Raw genomic sequence first — 16387 nt, 5'->3', positions numbered from 1 at the left:
ACCCACACACACACTCAGTCTCCCATACAAATACTTGGGCAACTAATCAATAACCCATATAGTTAGTCATATAGCTAATGATCAACACATGCATCAGATTACAAAACAACAGACACAATGATGCACAATTTAAAACAGTTTAGTCACTAACCCATGCACTCAGTGAGACACATTTAATCACTCACTTATACAGTCAGTCATGCACCTACTAAATCCTTCATCCAGACACTTATACATCCACTCATTCTTCAATATGTAAGACATATTTTAACTTTACAGAAGCATACAGTCACTGGATGTTGTCATCAGTGATGTCATCAGTGATGTCATTTGAGATGTCATCAGTGATGTCATCAGTGATGTCACTGACCATGTCATGAATGATGTAATATGTGACATCATCAGCAGTGGATTGCAGGTGCGCGATATATAGTTAGTGCAACTAACTATATATGGAATTTCAATGGTTTTGTGTGAGTAAAATAAGGTTTTCTAAATGCTATTTCCTAACTATATATGGTCTATAACCTATGGTTTTTTCAGTGAATTTTCAAGGTTTTGTAAATGCTAATTCCTAACTATATATGGTCTATAACCTATGGTTTTTTCTGTGAATTTCATTGGTTTTTTAACAGCTAATATCTGTAGCTGTAAAATGTATTCTTCTTTAAATCCAAAAATATATTTTATATGTTTATGAATAATTTTTTTTAAAAATATTTTTTTTTCTTCGTTCCCGCTTCGCGGATCGGGAAGCTTCCCGTTAGCTGACCTTGATGCCGCGAAATAGACCGCGAGCCGGTAAACGTTTCTTTACCGCAAGTGCCGCGTTAGAAAACAACATCGTGACGCCTCCCGTCCGCATGACGTTCCACGTTGTCGCTTGATACGTCATATGACGTGCTACGTTAGCAAACTGGTACGCGAAGCGAGTGCCAAAGCGCAGGTTTCTGGAAGCAAACCGGGAGGCCCTGCAAAGCGCTTAACGTAAACACAGCAAGTCATGTGACTTGGTAATAACACTTTTCATTGGTTCATTTCACTTTTGGTTTCCTAATGATGTAAGACTAGGTCATATAATCTAAAATGAACACTTTTGATTGGTTGAGAACTCTTGTTTTTCCCAAATGATGAAAATCCCTCCTTCTTTCCTCACTCTGACTTTCATCATTGTGAGAGAAAGACCCTTTGTGATCACTGAGCAATGGCTTCTTTAGTAGCTTCAGCTGGTGCTTCCCCACCACCTCCACCACATCCAAGGAAGAGTGGACCACCTGCTCAAGTTGTAATTCAACAAGAAGAAGAAGAAGAGGAACAGGAGGACGAGCACGAAGAGAGGCAGTTTTTGCCTGAGCAGCCCAAGACGTCTCACCGGAAAGAAAACTTCATTTGGCAATTTTTTTAAATTCCCAAAGGTCAGAAAAAAGTAAATGCAAGATACGTAACTTGCCTTATATGTCAAGATAGACTGTCCAGAGGGACCGACAAAAAATACAGTTTCGGAAACTACACAATGCATCGCCATATGACTAGGTGGCATCCTAACAACTACAGTGCTGCACAGTTTCGGAACGACCTAGATAATCTCCCTATTATGGCCAGAAGATCTGTTGTACCGGAATTAACGGGACCAGAGGGCAGGGAGATGGTGCCAAATATACAAATGAGATTTGGTGAAGTAAAACACACCTGCGTATTTTGCGATGGATTCATTTCCTACGGAGAAAGAAGCATCACTCTGATCAACAGAGCTATTGACTATCATATGCAAGTTTGTCCGAAACGCCCAAAATAATAAATACTTCTTTTTTTTGTTTTGTTGCTCCTGTTGAGCCCTTTACAATGAATCGTTTTCATTGCCCCCTCCAAGAAAAACCCAAAAAAATATAAAACTGTTCCGAAAAATTCAAAAACAGTAAAAAAATGTTCAAAAAAATAAAAAAAAAAGTTCTTTTCAGAACTACCTCCCCGTTATTAAAAAATTGTTACAATATTTGGAACTGTGCCAACCTCTATTTCTCTTAGTTCGCTTCCTAGTTCGCTCGCTGGTACGCGAACTGGAAGCGAACCAAAAACAGTAAGTATAAGGGAAGGAAACACACACTTATGTTAAAAGAAAGACAGCTATAGGGGAGTAAACTAGAGATACTATTACCCATAATCCACTACTGATGATGTCACATATTACATCATTCATGACATGCTCAGTGACATCATCAGCAGAGGATTGCGGGTTTTTTGGCAACATGCCTTATCCACGGTTTAATAACGCTGCCTTTTGCTTTATATAAGTTTTCAAATTGTATGAAATACATACCAATAGGTCTTTATGAACCTTTAGGTAGTGCTTTTGTTCATGAGGTCTGGTCGCTTCCATACACATACAGATGTTTCAAAGATGATCAAGAAGTTTATCTGAATGGAGAGGAATGCACTGAGACACCAGATCATTCACTAATGTGTAGGCACATACAGTTACACGATTCATGCAACAAACACCGACCAAATATGGCTTGCGTGTTGCAAGGCACGCCAGTTCCTGCTATCATCCCCACGTTCAAGTTGTTGGAAAATGGTAGTTATTTGATGCTCAATAATGAAGATTGTTCTGAGTTAATTAAAAAGTATTCCTTTTATCGTAACAGTAAGTGAACGGGTTATTTGCTGCAGAAATGTTCTATTTCCTCCCACACATGAACATAGGGAGTTTTCAATCTGGCCACAAATACCAACCTTGGGACACGTTTCAACGGCATGACAAGAATAAGAGCTCTTTTGTCTCAGAGAGAGGTGGCCTTGAGTTCGGCCCGTGAAACTTTCGTACTTCACATAGCGAACACCCGTACACAGGTTTGCCTTTCAATTTCAGCAACATGTTTCCGACTATCTTTAACGCATCCTCCACAAAATCCCTGGCACACTTTTTTAAAGTTGTTACCAGTGGTCTCGTGACTTCATTTGAGAAAATCTTTGGAGTCATCCCTGCTCCCTTTCATTCCATTTTCTCCACTCTGGTTCGTGGATTGCATTTTTACTTGCATTACCAGCGGACGCTCTTGTGCTTTTTTACATTTTTAAATATGGATGTCCCTCCTATGCAACCTCCGACCCTGCAGCTGCTGACACTGTTCCGCAATCGCATGCTAGAATATTATGGCACAATGCCGTTGGCGATATTAAGCACGGCATATGGATTATCTTTTCGGTTCTCCTACTTCACCTGTGTCCAGCCTGTATTTCACTGCCTGACCTGTGATTTCGATTGGGCCATTGATTTGTGTCTCTGCGGACCGGTTTCTCCTGATGTCGACTTTAATCAGCTGATGACTCCTATCATTACTCACGAGTTGATTTGTCCTGGCGAAAGGATTATGGCTGTGGCATTGATGCATGGACTACTTGGTCCCTGGAATTTACTGGCGGCAGCACAGTCTTTCTTGGAACACAGCTTTCTTGAAAACCCACCGAGCTGTCCTCTGATGGTGATAGAGGATCCGGTGCTGGGAGAGCACGTATGTTTTTTTCCGCTTTTAAATTGGATGGCTGAACTGTTTTCGGATGAAGACGGTGACTTCCTATTGGAGGCTGTTGCAGCTTATTTTGCATACACAGTTATGTCATAGACCTTTTTCATGTTTGATATGCTGAGTACTAGCATTTCATTGACAATTCATTGACTTATTTGTCAAGTTTTTATTATTTACCTTGCCTATTGGCTTAAGACTCGATAAAGTACTTGGCTGTTTTATTTTTCTTTAGCATTGAATTTTCCTAGTTTTTAATGCTTTACCTTGCGGACCGTCCACATATAAACTTGCAATCTGCTCTCATGAGATGGCACTTCTATTATCTTATTCAGTTCGTTTCCGGATCATGAGGAGGTGTCATCTAGGTCCTGGATATCTTTACACCGTGTTAAGTTAGCATGGGCTCATTACCGGTTTAAACGCCATTTTTCCTTTTTTGCAACTTCTGCACACGACACTTAGTTGTTGCTTTAGCTTTCCACCTAGTAGTTCATCGTGGTTTACATGAGAATAATATGTTATTGGTCTACTATCTGCTTTACTTGTTAAACTATATCTGTACAGCGAGTGCTAAAGTTTCAAGAACAACACGATACAGAATTGTTATGAGGTCTGATCTCCACGACTTCATACTCATAACATAAGTGCAACTTCTGCCAATTCTGGGCATGAGGCGGGTTTTATATTGCTTTGCCGAACACACATACACAACAGTTGATGCGGTTCACATGAAGAGAGAGCTGGTGTATGCTGATGTGATTCCTTCAAATCTAAGACACTAAAGTATGGACACGCCCTAAACCAACACAAAGAGACCTTCTTAGCAAATAATATAATATGTGTATTAGGGAGGGTGAGATATAAGCAGCCGCGGGCCGTGGAGGGAGTTACGATGGGGCAGGGAGGCGGGGAGGGGGAGAAGCAGGGTGGAGCCCTCTCTACCTTGCCCCTCCCCCTCCCCGCCTCCCTGCCCCACCGTAACTCCCTCCACGGCCCGCGGCTGCTTATAAGTGTTGCTAACTCTTATTCATTTACAGCATGTTAACATACTATCACCATTCGCTTTTTATGTACTAGTAACTATGCTGGTAATTTTGCTACTGATAATATGTGTACTTTTATTATCTAAGGTACTACGCCTGAGAAGACGGCATTAGTAAATAAACATTTCAAATACACATGTGTTCTTCTTAACTCCATGTTCTGGTTTCTAAGAAATATATAACGACCGACTGTTCATGAGTTCCACGTATCCTGAGGTACTATAAGTTCATATTCTGGATTGTCTAAACATTGAGAGTTTGTTATATCCAATGTGGCACTGTACCTAGCTTGCTAAATAGTTTTTGATTACTAACGTGAGTTTTGGGACACCCTAATTCGCCGAGGTTCCAATCCTCTGTCCACAGTTCTGTGTGAGAACAGAAACCCTGCGACAGGGGCACCCCCGACCCTTGCTGGAGCTTCATCACACTTGCGATACAACTCCAGCAATGCGCCACCTTTACGGCACAGATACATCACGCATCTGTGCTTGGTTTGCCCCATGATGCGCCGCATTGTAAATGCAGCACACCATAGGTGACGGAACAGCGGCACAGAATGACTAACACATCCCTGGTGATGCGCCAGTCATCATAAATCTATCCCTATGCTTCTTATCTTGTTAGAGATGAACCGCCATATGTATCATAAAAGTTATTTGCATTTCCTAAATAGCGAACTTTAAGGAATAAATAGCGATTCTTTACCATTCCTAGTTTGCGATGAGCTATTTGCTAATTAGCCGAATGTAGCCCAATGAAGCCCAATGTAGCCCAATGTAGCCCAAAGATGGCCGCCAGACACACAAAAAAACAAATGTAGCCCAAATATCAGCCAGATGTAGCCCAACTATAGCCCAGTGACAGAATGACCAATCAGCTTCGCAAACCTCCGTTACGCGAAGCGGAGCGCTGTTACAGATATATATCTTTTTTTGAACGTTAATTTCTCAAAATCCACTGGAGCACATATATTGAGACCTAGCAAAGGCACATCGGGCTACCAGTCCCTAATATTTTGCCAAGTTTCGTGCAAATCCATTCAGCCGTTCAATTATTATTTTTATTTTTTTTTTTTGCCCCGCGGGGCCCTTTTAAAACCTCCACATCAAACCTAGGGGGTCAGCGAGGATCTACTATGCCCCCTTATAGTTATTTCCCCCTTTGTTTTGACCTCCTCTTGTCTCTCGATCCTACCGAGAGACAAGATGGCGGCCGCTACGGACTGTTTGGAATGTTGACAGACGCCGGAGAACCAATCAGCTTCGCTTCACAAAGCTCCGTTGCGCGAAAAGTCCGCGAACCAGAGCGCTAACCGGTCCGCTGTTACAGATATATATCTTTTTTTAAACGTTAATTTCTCAAAATCCACTGGAGCACATATATTGAGACCTACAAAAGGCACATTGGGCTACCAGTCCCTACAATTTTGCCAAGTTTCGTGCAAATCCATTCAGCCGTTCGGGCTAAAAGTGAGGCCAACCGCCCTATGGAAAACTCAATGTTAAAAACACGTTTTGGGACCCCCTTTTTTCTCGGCCCCCACTGGACGAACCCCCCCCAAATTTTCAAGGGCTGCTCAGAAACAAAATGTGCCATTTTCCTGAAAATTTCAGCCGATTCCGTCCACAAACGCCAAAGTTATTAGACATAGAATTTTCAAAAAACCCATAGAGAAAAAATCCTAACTATATATACCTACTGGCGACCGCCAGTAGGTAATATAAATATATATACACATAAATATATATAAATGCATATATATGCATATATATATGTGTATATGTGTGCGTGTAGATAGACCGAGGCACAAGAAAGCAGAAAAACAAACGTGAAGAACACAAAAAGGGGGCAGGGTAGATACACCCTGACCACCTAGGCCTGCCCAGGTGGTCCCACAAGGACCAAAAAGGCCCACATTTCTTTTTTAAAAAACCTGGTCTGTTTTTTTAAAAATTACTCCCCGGGGGAACCAAATCACAGCGGCATAGTGATAAAGAAGTGTGGGGGGTCCACAATCCCCCCAACACTGCCCCGGGGACCGCCGCCCCCGGGGCAAAGCAACACAGCCCCATGGCGCATACTGGAGGCTCCTGGTGGGCTACTTGGCCCCCAGGGACCCCCAGTATGCAAGGGGAATTAGTTCCTATTCTGCAAGCACGCCAGGGGTTGCGCTGCAGAGAGGTGTAAAAAAGGGTGTGGCCTCATTACACCTCTCTGCAATGCAGCCCCCTGGCGCATACTGCAGGTTCCAGGTGGGCTAGTTGGCCCCCAGGGACCCACAGTATGCAAGGGGAATTAGTTCCCCCTCTGCAAATACGCCCGGGGGCTGCGTTGCAGAGAGGTGTAAAAAAGGGTGTGGCCTCATTACACCTCTCTGTAATGCAGCTCCCTGGCTTATACTGGAGGCTCCTGGTGGGCTAGTTGCCCCCCAGGGACCCCCAGTATGCAAGGGGAATTAGTTCCTCCTCTGCACACGCGCCAGGGGTTGCGCTGCAGAATGTTGTAAAAAAGGAGCGCGCCCTCTGAACACCTGCCTGCAAAATTGTAGTAAATCAGTATAAAAAAATAACAATTAATAGATTTAAAAATTGTTATTTAAAAAACCTTCGAAATTCAATGAAAAAACCATAGGTTTCAGGCCTTATATAGTTAGGAATTAGCATTTAAAAATCCTTGTAAATTCACTGAAAAAAACGTAGGTTTCAGGCCTTATATAGTTAGGAATTAGCATTTAAAAAACCTTTGAAATTCACTGAAAAAAACCATAGGTTTCAGGCGTTATATAGTTAGGAATTAGCTTTTAAAAAAACCTTTGAAATTCACTCTAAAAACTATAAGTTTTAGGGGTGTTATAGTTAGCTGGACATTTCACTCATACAAAACCATTGAAATTGCTCCTATATAGTTAGTTGTACTAACTATATTTCGCGCACCCGCAATCCACTGATGATGATGTCACATATTAGATCATTCATGACATGGTCATTGACATCACTGATGACATCTCAAATGACATCACTGATGACATCATCCACGTGACAATCACATACACCTTTTCATACACTATTACAATTTTTCATCACTCTTTGTAAAATACAGAGTATCATATTTGAATCCATTGTCACAGCAATACAAGTATCTAAAAATCCACTCAGTGATTTATAGATGTATACACACATCTAATCACTTACCTGTGGATTCACTCATAAATGCTCTCAATGAACAATAGAACACTATCAAAAATACTTATACACCTATATCGACATTAAACAACAGCATACTTCCTATTCACATATGAAGTCATCCTACTCACTTATGCAAACAATGGATCATACTTACATATTTACTTAGCAAAACACTTATACAAACACCATTTCATCTATTCATTTAGATAGTAAGTCATACTTAGTGAATTATAAAATCATTATTACAAGTATACAGTTATCCATACAGTCACTCACACAATCATTGAGTCTTATGTATACTTATTTATATACAACAACTGACACATACACTGCCTTTTATTTTTGTAGTTTGTTGGAAGTGTACCATTGAGAAATATATTTGTCATCACCACACCCATTAAGATATTCACTCACCCAAACTGTTAGAACATGTAGTTTTAACTTCATATATCTACTGAATCAACTATTCACACATCTTTGGACAGTCACACACACCCCACTGAAACACACACACTTTCACACTCCCATACAAATACTCAGTTAACTAATCAATAACTAATATAGACTTTCACATAGCTAGTAACCAACTGTAGAATCAGTTTACACAACAACTGACAAAGTGATACAGATATTCACACAGTTTTGTCACTATCCACTATATTTAGTGAGACATTATAAATTGGTCAAGTAAACAGTCAATTACACTGCTACTAAATCCTCCATCCAAATATTTATTTATATACATCCACTCATTCTTCAATGCAAATTGCTATATATATAATGCATATTTAAATAACAAAGCAAACCACATTCACTGGATGATGTCATCAGTGATGTCATCAGTGATGTCATCAGTGATGTCACTGACCATGTCATGAATGATCTAATATGTGACATCATCAGCAGTGGATTGCGGGTGCGCGAAATATAGTTAGTTCAACTAACTATATAGGAGCAATTTCAATGGTTTTGTATGAGTGAAATGTACAGCTAACTATAACACCCCTAAAACTTACAGTTTTTTGAGTGAATTTCAAAGGTTTTTTAAAAGCTAATTCCAAACTATATAACGCCTGAAACCTATGTTTTTTTCAGTGAATTTATATATATATATATATTCACTGAAAAAACCATAGGTTATAGACCATATATAGTTAGGAATTAGCATTTACAAAACCTTGAAAATTCACTGAAAAAACCGTAGGTTATAGACCATATATAGTTAGGAATTAGCATTTAGAAAACCTTATTTTACTCACACAAAACCATTGAAATTCCATATATAGTTAGTTGCACCAACTATATATCGCGCACCCGCAATCCACTGCTGATGATGTCACATATTACATCATTCATGACATGGTCAGTGACATCACTGATGACATCACTGATGCCATCTCAAATGACATCACTGATGACATCATCTAGTGTCTGTGTGTTTTTGTAAAGTTTAAATACGTTTTACATATTGAAGAATAAGTGGATGTATGGAAGACTGAGTGTGTGTGTGGCTGGCTGGGAGGTGTGTGACTGTGCATATCAATGTGTGCTTGTATAAGTGATTGTATAAGAGAGTAAGTATGTGTTAGTATATGTGTGAAAAGTATGATGTTCTGTGTTTAACTATAGATGAGGAAATCGAAGTGTGATTGATTCTTCACAGGACTGACTAGGTGTATGAGTGCATATGATAGTGTTGTAATAATGAGTGACTGTATGTATGAGTGATTGTATGGGTGAATGAGTGAATGTGTGTGTAGACGTAGGAATCAGTGAGTGCGTATGTAGTAACTGGTATTGGTGTGTCATGATGTCATCAGTGATGTCATTTGAGATGTCATCAGTGATGTCATTTGAGATGTCATTAGTGATGTCATCAGTGATGTCACTGAAGTATGGTGTTCTGTGTTTAACTGTATAGATGAGGAAATGGAAGTGTGATTGATTCTTTACAGGACTGACTTGGTGTGTGAGTAACTCCATGGATGAGTGGCAGTGTGTGACTGTCTGCATAGGTGTATGAGTGCATATGATAGTGTTGTAATAATGAGTGACTGTATGTATGAGTGATTGTATGGGTGAATGAGTGAATGTGTGTGTAGACGTAGGAATCAGTGAGTGCGTATGTAGTAACTGGTATTGGTGTGTCATGATGTCATCAGTGATGTAATTTGAGATGTCATCAGTGATGTCATCAGTGATGTAATTTGAGATGTCATCAGTGATGTCATCAGTGATGTCACTGACCATGTCATGAATGATGTAATATGTGACATCATCAGCAGTGGATTGCGGGTGCGCGATATATAGTTAGTGCAACTAACTATATATGGAATTTCAATGGTTTTGTGTGAGTAAAATAAGGTTTTCTAAATGCTAATTCCTAACTATATATGGTCTATAACCTATGGTTTTTCAGTGAATTTTCAAGGTTTTGTAAATGCTAATTCCTAACTATATATGGTCTATAACCTATGGTTTTTTCAGTGAATTTCATTGGTTTTTTAACAGCTAATATCTGTAGCTGTAAAATGTATTCTTCTTTAAATCCAAAAATATATTTTATATGTTTATTAATAACTTTTTTTTTTTATATTTTTTTTTCTTCGTTCCCGCTTCGCGAATCGGGAAGCTTCCCGTTAGCTCACCTTGATGCCGCGAAATAGACCGCGAGCCGGTAAACGTTCCTTTACCGCAACTGCCGCGTTAGAAAACAACATCGTGACGCCTCCCGTCCGCATGACGTTTCGCGTTGTCGCGTGATACGTCATATGACGTGCTACGTTAGCGAACTGGTACGCTTACCGAGGCGCAAAGCGCAGGTTTCTGGAAGCAAACCGGGAGGCGGTGCAAAGCGCGTAACGTAAACACAGCAGGTCATGTGACTTGGTAATAACACTTTTCATTGGTTCATTTCACTTTTGGTTTCCTAATGATGTAAGACTAGGTCATATAATCTAAAATGAACACTTTTCATTGGTTGAGAACTATTGTTTTTCCCAAATGATGAAAATCCCTCCTTCTTTCCTCACTCTGACTTTCATCATTGTGAGAGAAAGACCCTTTGTTACCAGTGAGCAATGGCTTCTTTAGTAGCTTCAGCTGGTGCTTCCCCACCACCTCCACCACATCCAAGGAAGAGTGGACCACCTGCTGAAGTTATAATTCAGCAAGAAGAGGAAGAAGAGGAAGAGGAGGAAGAGCAGGAAGAGAGGCAGTTTTTGCCTGAGGAGCCCAGGACGTCTCACCGGAAAGAAAACTTCATTTGGCAATTTTTTAAAATTCCCAAAGTTCAGAAAAAAGTAAATGCAAGATACGTAACTTGCCTTATATGTCAAGATAGACTGTCCAGAGGGACCGACAAAAAATACAGTTTCGGAAACTACACAATGCATCGCCATATGACTAGGTGGCATCCTAACAACTACAGTGCTGCACAGTTTCGTAACGACCTAGATAATCTCCCTATTATGGCCAGAAGATCTGTTGTACCGGAAGTAACGGGACCAGAGGGCAGGGAGATGGTGCCAAATATACAAATGAGATTTGGTGAAGTAAAACAAGTCTGCGTACATTGCAGTGGATTCATTTGCTACAGAGAAAGTAGCATCACTCTGATCAACAGAGCTATTGACTATCATATGCAAGTTTGTACGAAACGCCCCAAATAATAAATTCTTTTTTTTTTTTGTTGCTCCTGTTGAGCCCTTTACAATGAATCGTTTTCATTGCCCCCTCCGAAAAAAAAACCCAAAAAATATAAAACTGTTCAGAAAAACTAAAAAAAAGTAAAAAAATGTTCAGAAAAATAATAAAAAAAATATAAAACAACAAAAACAATAAAAAAAAGTTCTTTTCAGAACTACCTCCCCGTTATTAAAAAATTGGTACAATATTTGGAACTGTGCCAACCTCTATTTCTCTTAAAAAAAAAAAAAAGAACAGTAAGTATAAGGGAAGGAAACAGACAGTTATGTTAAAAGAAAGACAGCTATAGGGGAGTAAACTAGAGATACTATTACCCGTAATTCACTGCTGATGATGTCACATATTACATCATTCATGACATGCTCAGTGACATCATCAGCAGAGGATTGCGGGTAACAGTATCCCTAGTTTATTCCCTATAGCTGTCTTTCTTTTAACATAACTGTCTGTTTCCTTCCCTTATACTTACTGTTCTTTTTAAAAAAATTTTTTTAGATCAGTCAGAAACAGTGAAAGTAATGAAATATAAAAGACTACGTAGAATATGAGCACTGTATGCAACAACTTTGACACTTACAGAAGCCTCACCTTCTCCATGCCTCCTACACAGTTCTACATGTACATCATAAATGCAAACAGAACAGAATTAATTATACATGTTAAATGGTTTATTTTTGCTGTTCTCAGAATGTATCAAATTTCACTAAAACAGTGACTTGAAGGTATTCATCATATAACAGCGGGGAAAAAAAAACACAATCAAAATGATTGTGTTTAAAAAACCCATACAACATAACAAATCAGAATTCAGAACTCCTTAAAGTTAACTTACTTTCCATGACGGCCAAGGATGTCCTATGAACAGCTTACACTCTGTTGTTCTGTTATTACTTTCAACCCGCCACTTTCTGAAAGAAAACCTCCATCGTTTTCAAAAACATGTTACATACAATAAATGACTTCTCGCTCTCTACCACACGTTTCCACAAGGCCAAATCGTGTCTGAGCCATTTATAACTCTTAGAATTCTTTTAAGCCAATCCCGTCATGTTGTATTTCCGCAACTTTCACAATTAAAATGTTGAAGATCATTTTCACAATCCTGGACTAGTAATATCTTCCCCTTCTTGCTCAATCATGTTCTACATTTCCTATCACACTGATACTGCTTACTATGAAGCAGACTTACACTACCTTTATGACTAGTACAATTATTTAATTCTCTACATCACTTTTAATCACAAAGCAATGTAAAACAGTAGACAGCATTGCAGACTTACATTCCCTCTACTCCATGTTTTGATTGGCTGCTTCAATTAGCTTATAAAAAGAAACAGTTTTTCTGAACTCATTCAAAGTGCACGTATTTCTCCATGACGTCCAGTGTTATGGTAAGAAGTTATGTCTCTGTAATACACTTATCCTCAAGGCCAAATCGTGTAGGAGCCATTAGAACTTCTTGAAATTCCTTAGAGCACATCCCGAGATTGTTTCCCTAAAATTTTGGTTTTAAAAACACCAGGTAAGAGTTTTTAAGGTCATACGGCAATTTTTTTTTGAAAATTAAAACAGAATCATTGCAGAATGACCAGCCATTTCTACACTTTAAATAAGCTGTGTAATGTCCTGATGTTATTGAAGGACCATCATGATATATAATTGCTACAGTTACAAAAGTCCTTCCTGATATTGACAACTGTGAAGCCACACATTTTTTAATTAAAGTTGTCAATTTTGTTCCATCAGGCCTACATCGTTGGAACATTAAAATGACATACTGGCCATATGTTCGTATAAATAATGTGGACATCATTTCAGATTTACATTGGCTACACTCCATGTTGTGATCAGCTGCTTTTACTAGCTTATTAAAAGAGACTGATTTACTGTCTGGCAAAGTTAAATATATAAATCTTTCTGAGTCTACACTAGTAGTACTTGATACCCTACAGTTCTCGCAGTCATGCTGCCATTGATAAGAAAGCCCAAACAGGTGATCTACATCTACACCTTCATCATGCAATACATCAAGCATATACATTAAAAACTCCTGACAATCTTGCTGACTATTTTGAGAGAATTGTGTTTGGCCTGAACATCTGTCTAACAGATTTCGAATTTCAGACACACTTTCTATGTTTGTTCTATCAGTGCTACATTTCTCTAACACAGAATTTAACAAACTGCAAAATCTTTGATCAGAATTGACCACAATCTCTTCTTTTACATTTTGTAGAGAAAACAAAACATTAACCACTACATTAGCATAGCAGTTGACACCAGAACTGTTTTCAAATTGAAAACCAACAACATCTTCAACAGAATCCTTTTTGTTTCTGCTTATAATTTCAGGTTCATCGACTTTTCGTCTTTTTGCTACAACCTCCCCAGTATTGGTCACAATTCTTCGTTTCCGGCCTACCACACGTTTCTCAAACAAAGGATACTGAGGCAAATGTGGCGCATACTCTCTTCTTAACCTATTGTATTCCTTAACACAATCTAGATCCGCACAAATGTTTGTGACATCACACTCAATCAAGTACAATCCCGATAAAGTTCTAACTCGTGACAATGCCACATATGCCATACCCTCCTTGAATGTAAATGTAAATGTACAGGAATTTATATAGCGCAAATCACCAAGCGGTTTCTAAGCGCTTGCTTAGGGAACCCGTCCTGGTATTCCCCTGTGAGATAACCCCAGCAGGGTATCCACAAGGTGAAAGCCAGGCATCCCGCCGCGAGGGGCCGTTGTGGAGATTAAGCAAGCTATTGCCCAGAGTCGCAGAGTGTGAACCCGTGAATCGAGTAGGCACCGGAGCGAGAATTGTCGAGTCCGTGGACATTTTAGGACTCAAGACCCCGTCGAGCCGGGAATTGAACCCTGGACCCGGGCTGACCTCTGCTTCCAGGTCTGCCTCCTCTAACCAGTGAGCCACACTTCTCCTGAACACAGAACTGCCAATATTCACCAATGCACAGTCTACACTTAAACCTTGCGATATATGGATTGTCACCGCATATGCCAAGCAAACAGGAAACTGCTTACGACGAACATATAAGTCTTTTACAAGCAAAAATCTAGCAGAACAATGACCAATTAGCTGTACTTCCTCAATGCCATCAAATTTAATTTTTAAAAATTCAATTCCATCTCTATTTCTGTATTTCACAAAATCAACAACATTACCCATTGATCCATTTACCAGACCTCTTTCAACATGTAAATTCCTTCTTAAAATTATACGGCAGTTCAAGCACACATTCAGAGTCTTTTCAAAACCTGCAGTTTTAGATATACTCTTCTCTAATGAATCCAATTTTGTTTTCAGATTCTCAGACAAAATAATTGTTGATCCCATATGCTCTACTCTGTCAATAGCTTCCAGTTTCACAATCTCTTGCTTTTCTAAATGCAACATTTTGTTGTTGAATTTGGCACATTCTGCAAGAGTTGGCATCAAACATATTCCAGATTTTTTCTCAGTAATTTTCTGAAAAATATTCTCAGGCACAACATCTTCGTCTGGATATAAATTTGTCAGTAATCGTGCATGTAAAGCTTCTTTCCCATGCTCGGTCACTTTTCCAATTCTAACATCTTGTAGAATAGTCTTGTAAACTTCATCCTTTGCCTGACGCATATTTTCATGCAGTTCAGCATAATTGAAGTTTAACCATATATTGACGTTGCCAATGCTCCCTAAGCACTTCCTGGTATCTTCATGCGTGAGCATTTTGAACACAGGTTGCCCTTTCACTGGTGTCAGCTGCAGAAGATCTCTGAAAACAATGATGTGTTTGCCACCAAATAACACATCATACTCTGTTTTGAGAACTTCTTGCATTCTCAAATGACATTGGAAACCATGCTTACTTCGTCAATGATAAGAAGTTTCATTTTCCTCAAGACTCTTGAAACTTCAAAACAAGCATCTCCAGATAGCTTGTGATATTCTAATTTGTTGTCATGCTCCACTGGCAGTATCAGTAAACGATGTAAAGTAATCCCTTTAATGTTATGTGCTGCCAGTCCAGTTGGAGCGGTGACAACACAAGACAGCGATGACTCTGTCCTTTCCTGCAAATAACATGAAATTGCTTTAATAAGGAAACCTTTTCCAGTTCCCGCTTCTCCACTCACGTACAGTCGGACAGGCTTCAACGACGTACATGAGCACTCTTTCTTGTCATGAATTAATCCATGATCAATTTGCATGGTAAGTTCGTCATATATTTTCCTCTGCTCAACGTTGAGTTGTCTTTCCAACTCTTCTAAGTTAACCGCATCCTCCTGAGCATGTGCCATGGCTCTTTCCACTTCATTCATAGCAGTGGCAGCTTCATTTTCGATAAGAGGTCCTCATAGTGGATCCTGACTCAATGAAGCAGAACTCTGACTGTCCTGAGAACTGTCTCTGGCAATCTCGGCTGCAATCGTTGCTTCCTGCTCAATTTCCACATTCAACATTTCTACATATTTGGGAAAAGCAGGACATTCTATGGTCTCCTTGGCAGCATTGAATGAGTCTTCGTAACAAAGGAAATCTCCAAGCAGTTCCTCTTCTGCACGCCAAGGCTTAAAAAGTTGCAAAAGTGCTAAATAGAAAAACTCCTTTTTTTCAGGAGATTCGCCACTCAATTTTCGATGGTTTATCAAGTGGCATTTTCTTTGCTTGACCAGACATCCCTCACTTCCTATTACAGCATACACTCCTTTCTCAGGATCTTCTTTGATGTTCCTCTTGAATATGTAATTTTGCAGAACCTCATACAGACAAACATTCTCGAGGTGACTGCTTCGATTTGGATAATATGTATCCAACATGTTGGTCTTCAAAATGTCGGTACTGTTTGGCTCCTTTTCCGCCAAATACTCAATTTCCCGCACAGGTTTGAGAACTCGATTACGCGTTGC

This window comes from Lissotriton helveticus, chromosome 4_1 (assembly GCF_964261635.1).
Source record: "Lissotriton helveticus chromosome 4_1, aLisHel1.1, whole genome shotgun sequence".
Lineage (NCBI taxonomy): Eukaryota > Metazoa > Chordata > Amphibia > Caudata > Salamandridae > Lissotriton > Lissotriton helveticus.
This window is presented reverse-complemented; position numbering follows the sequence as displayed.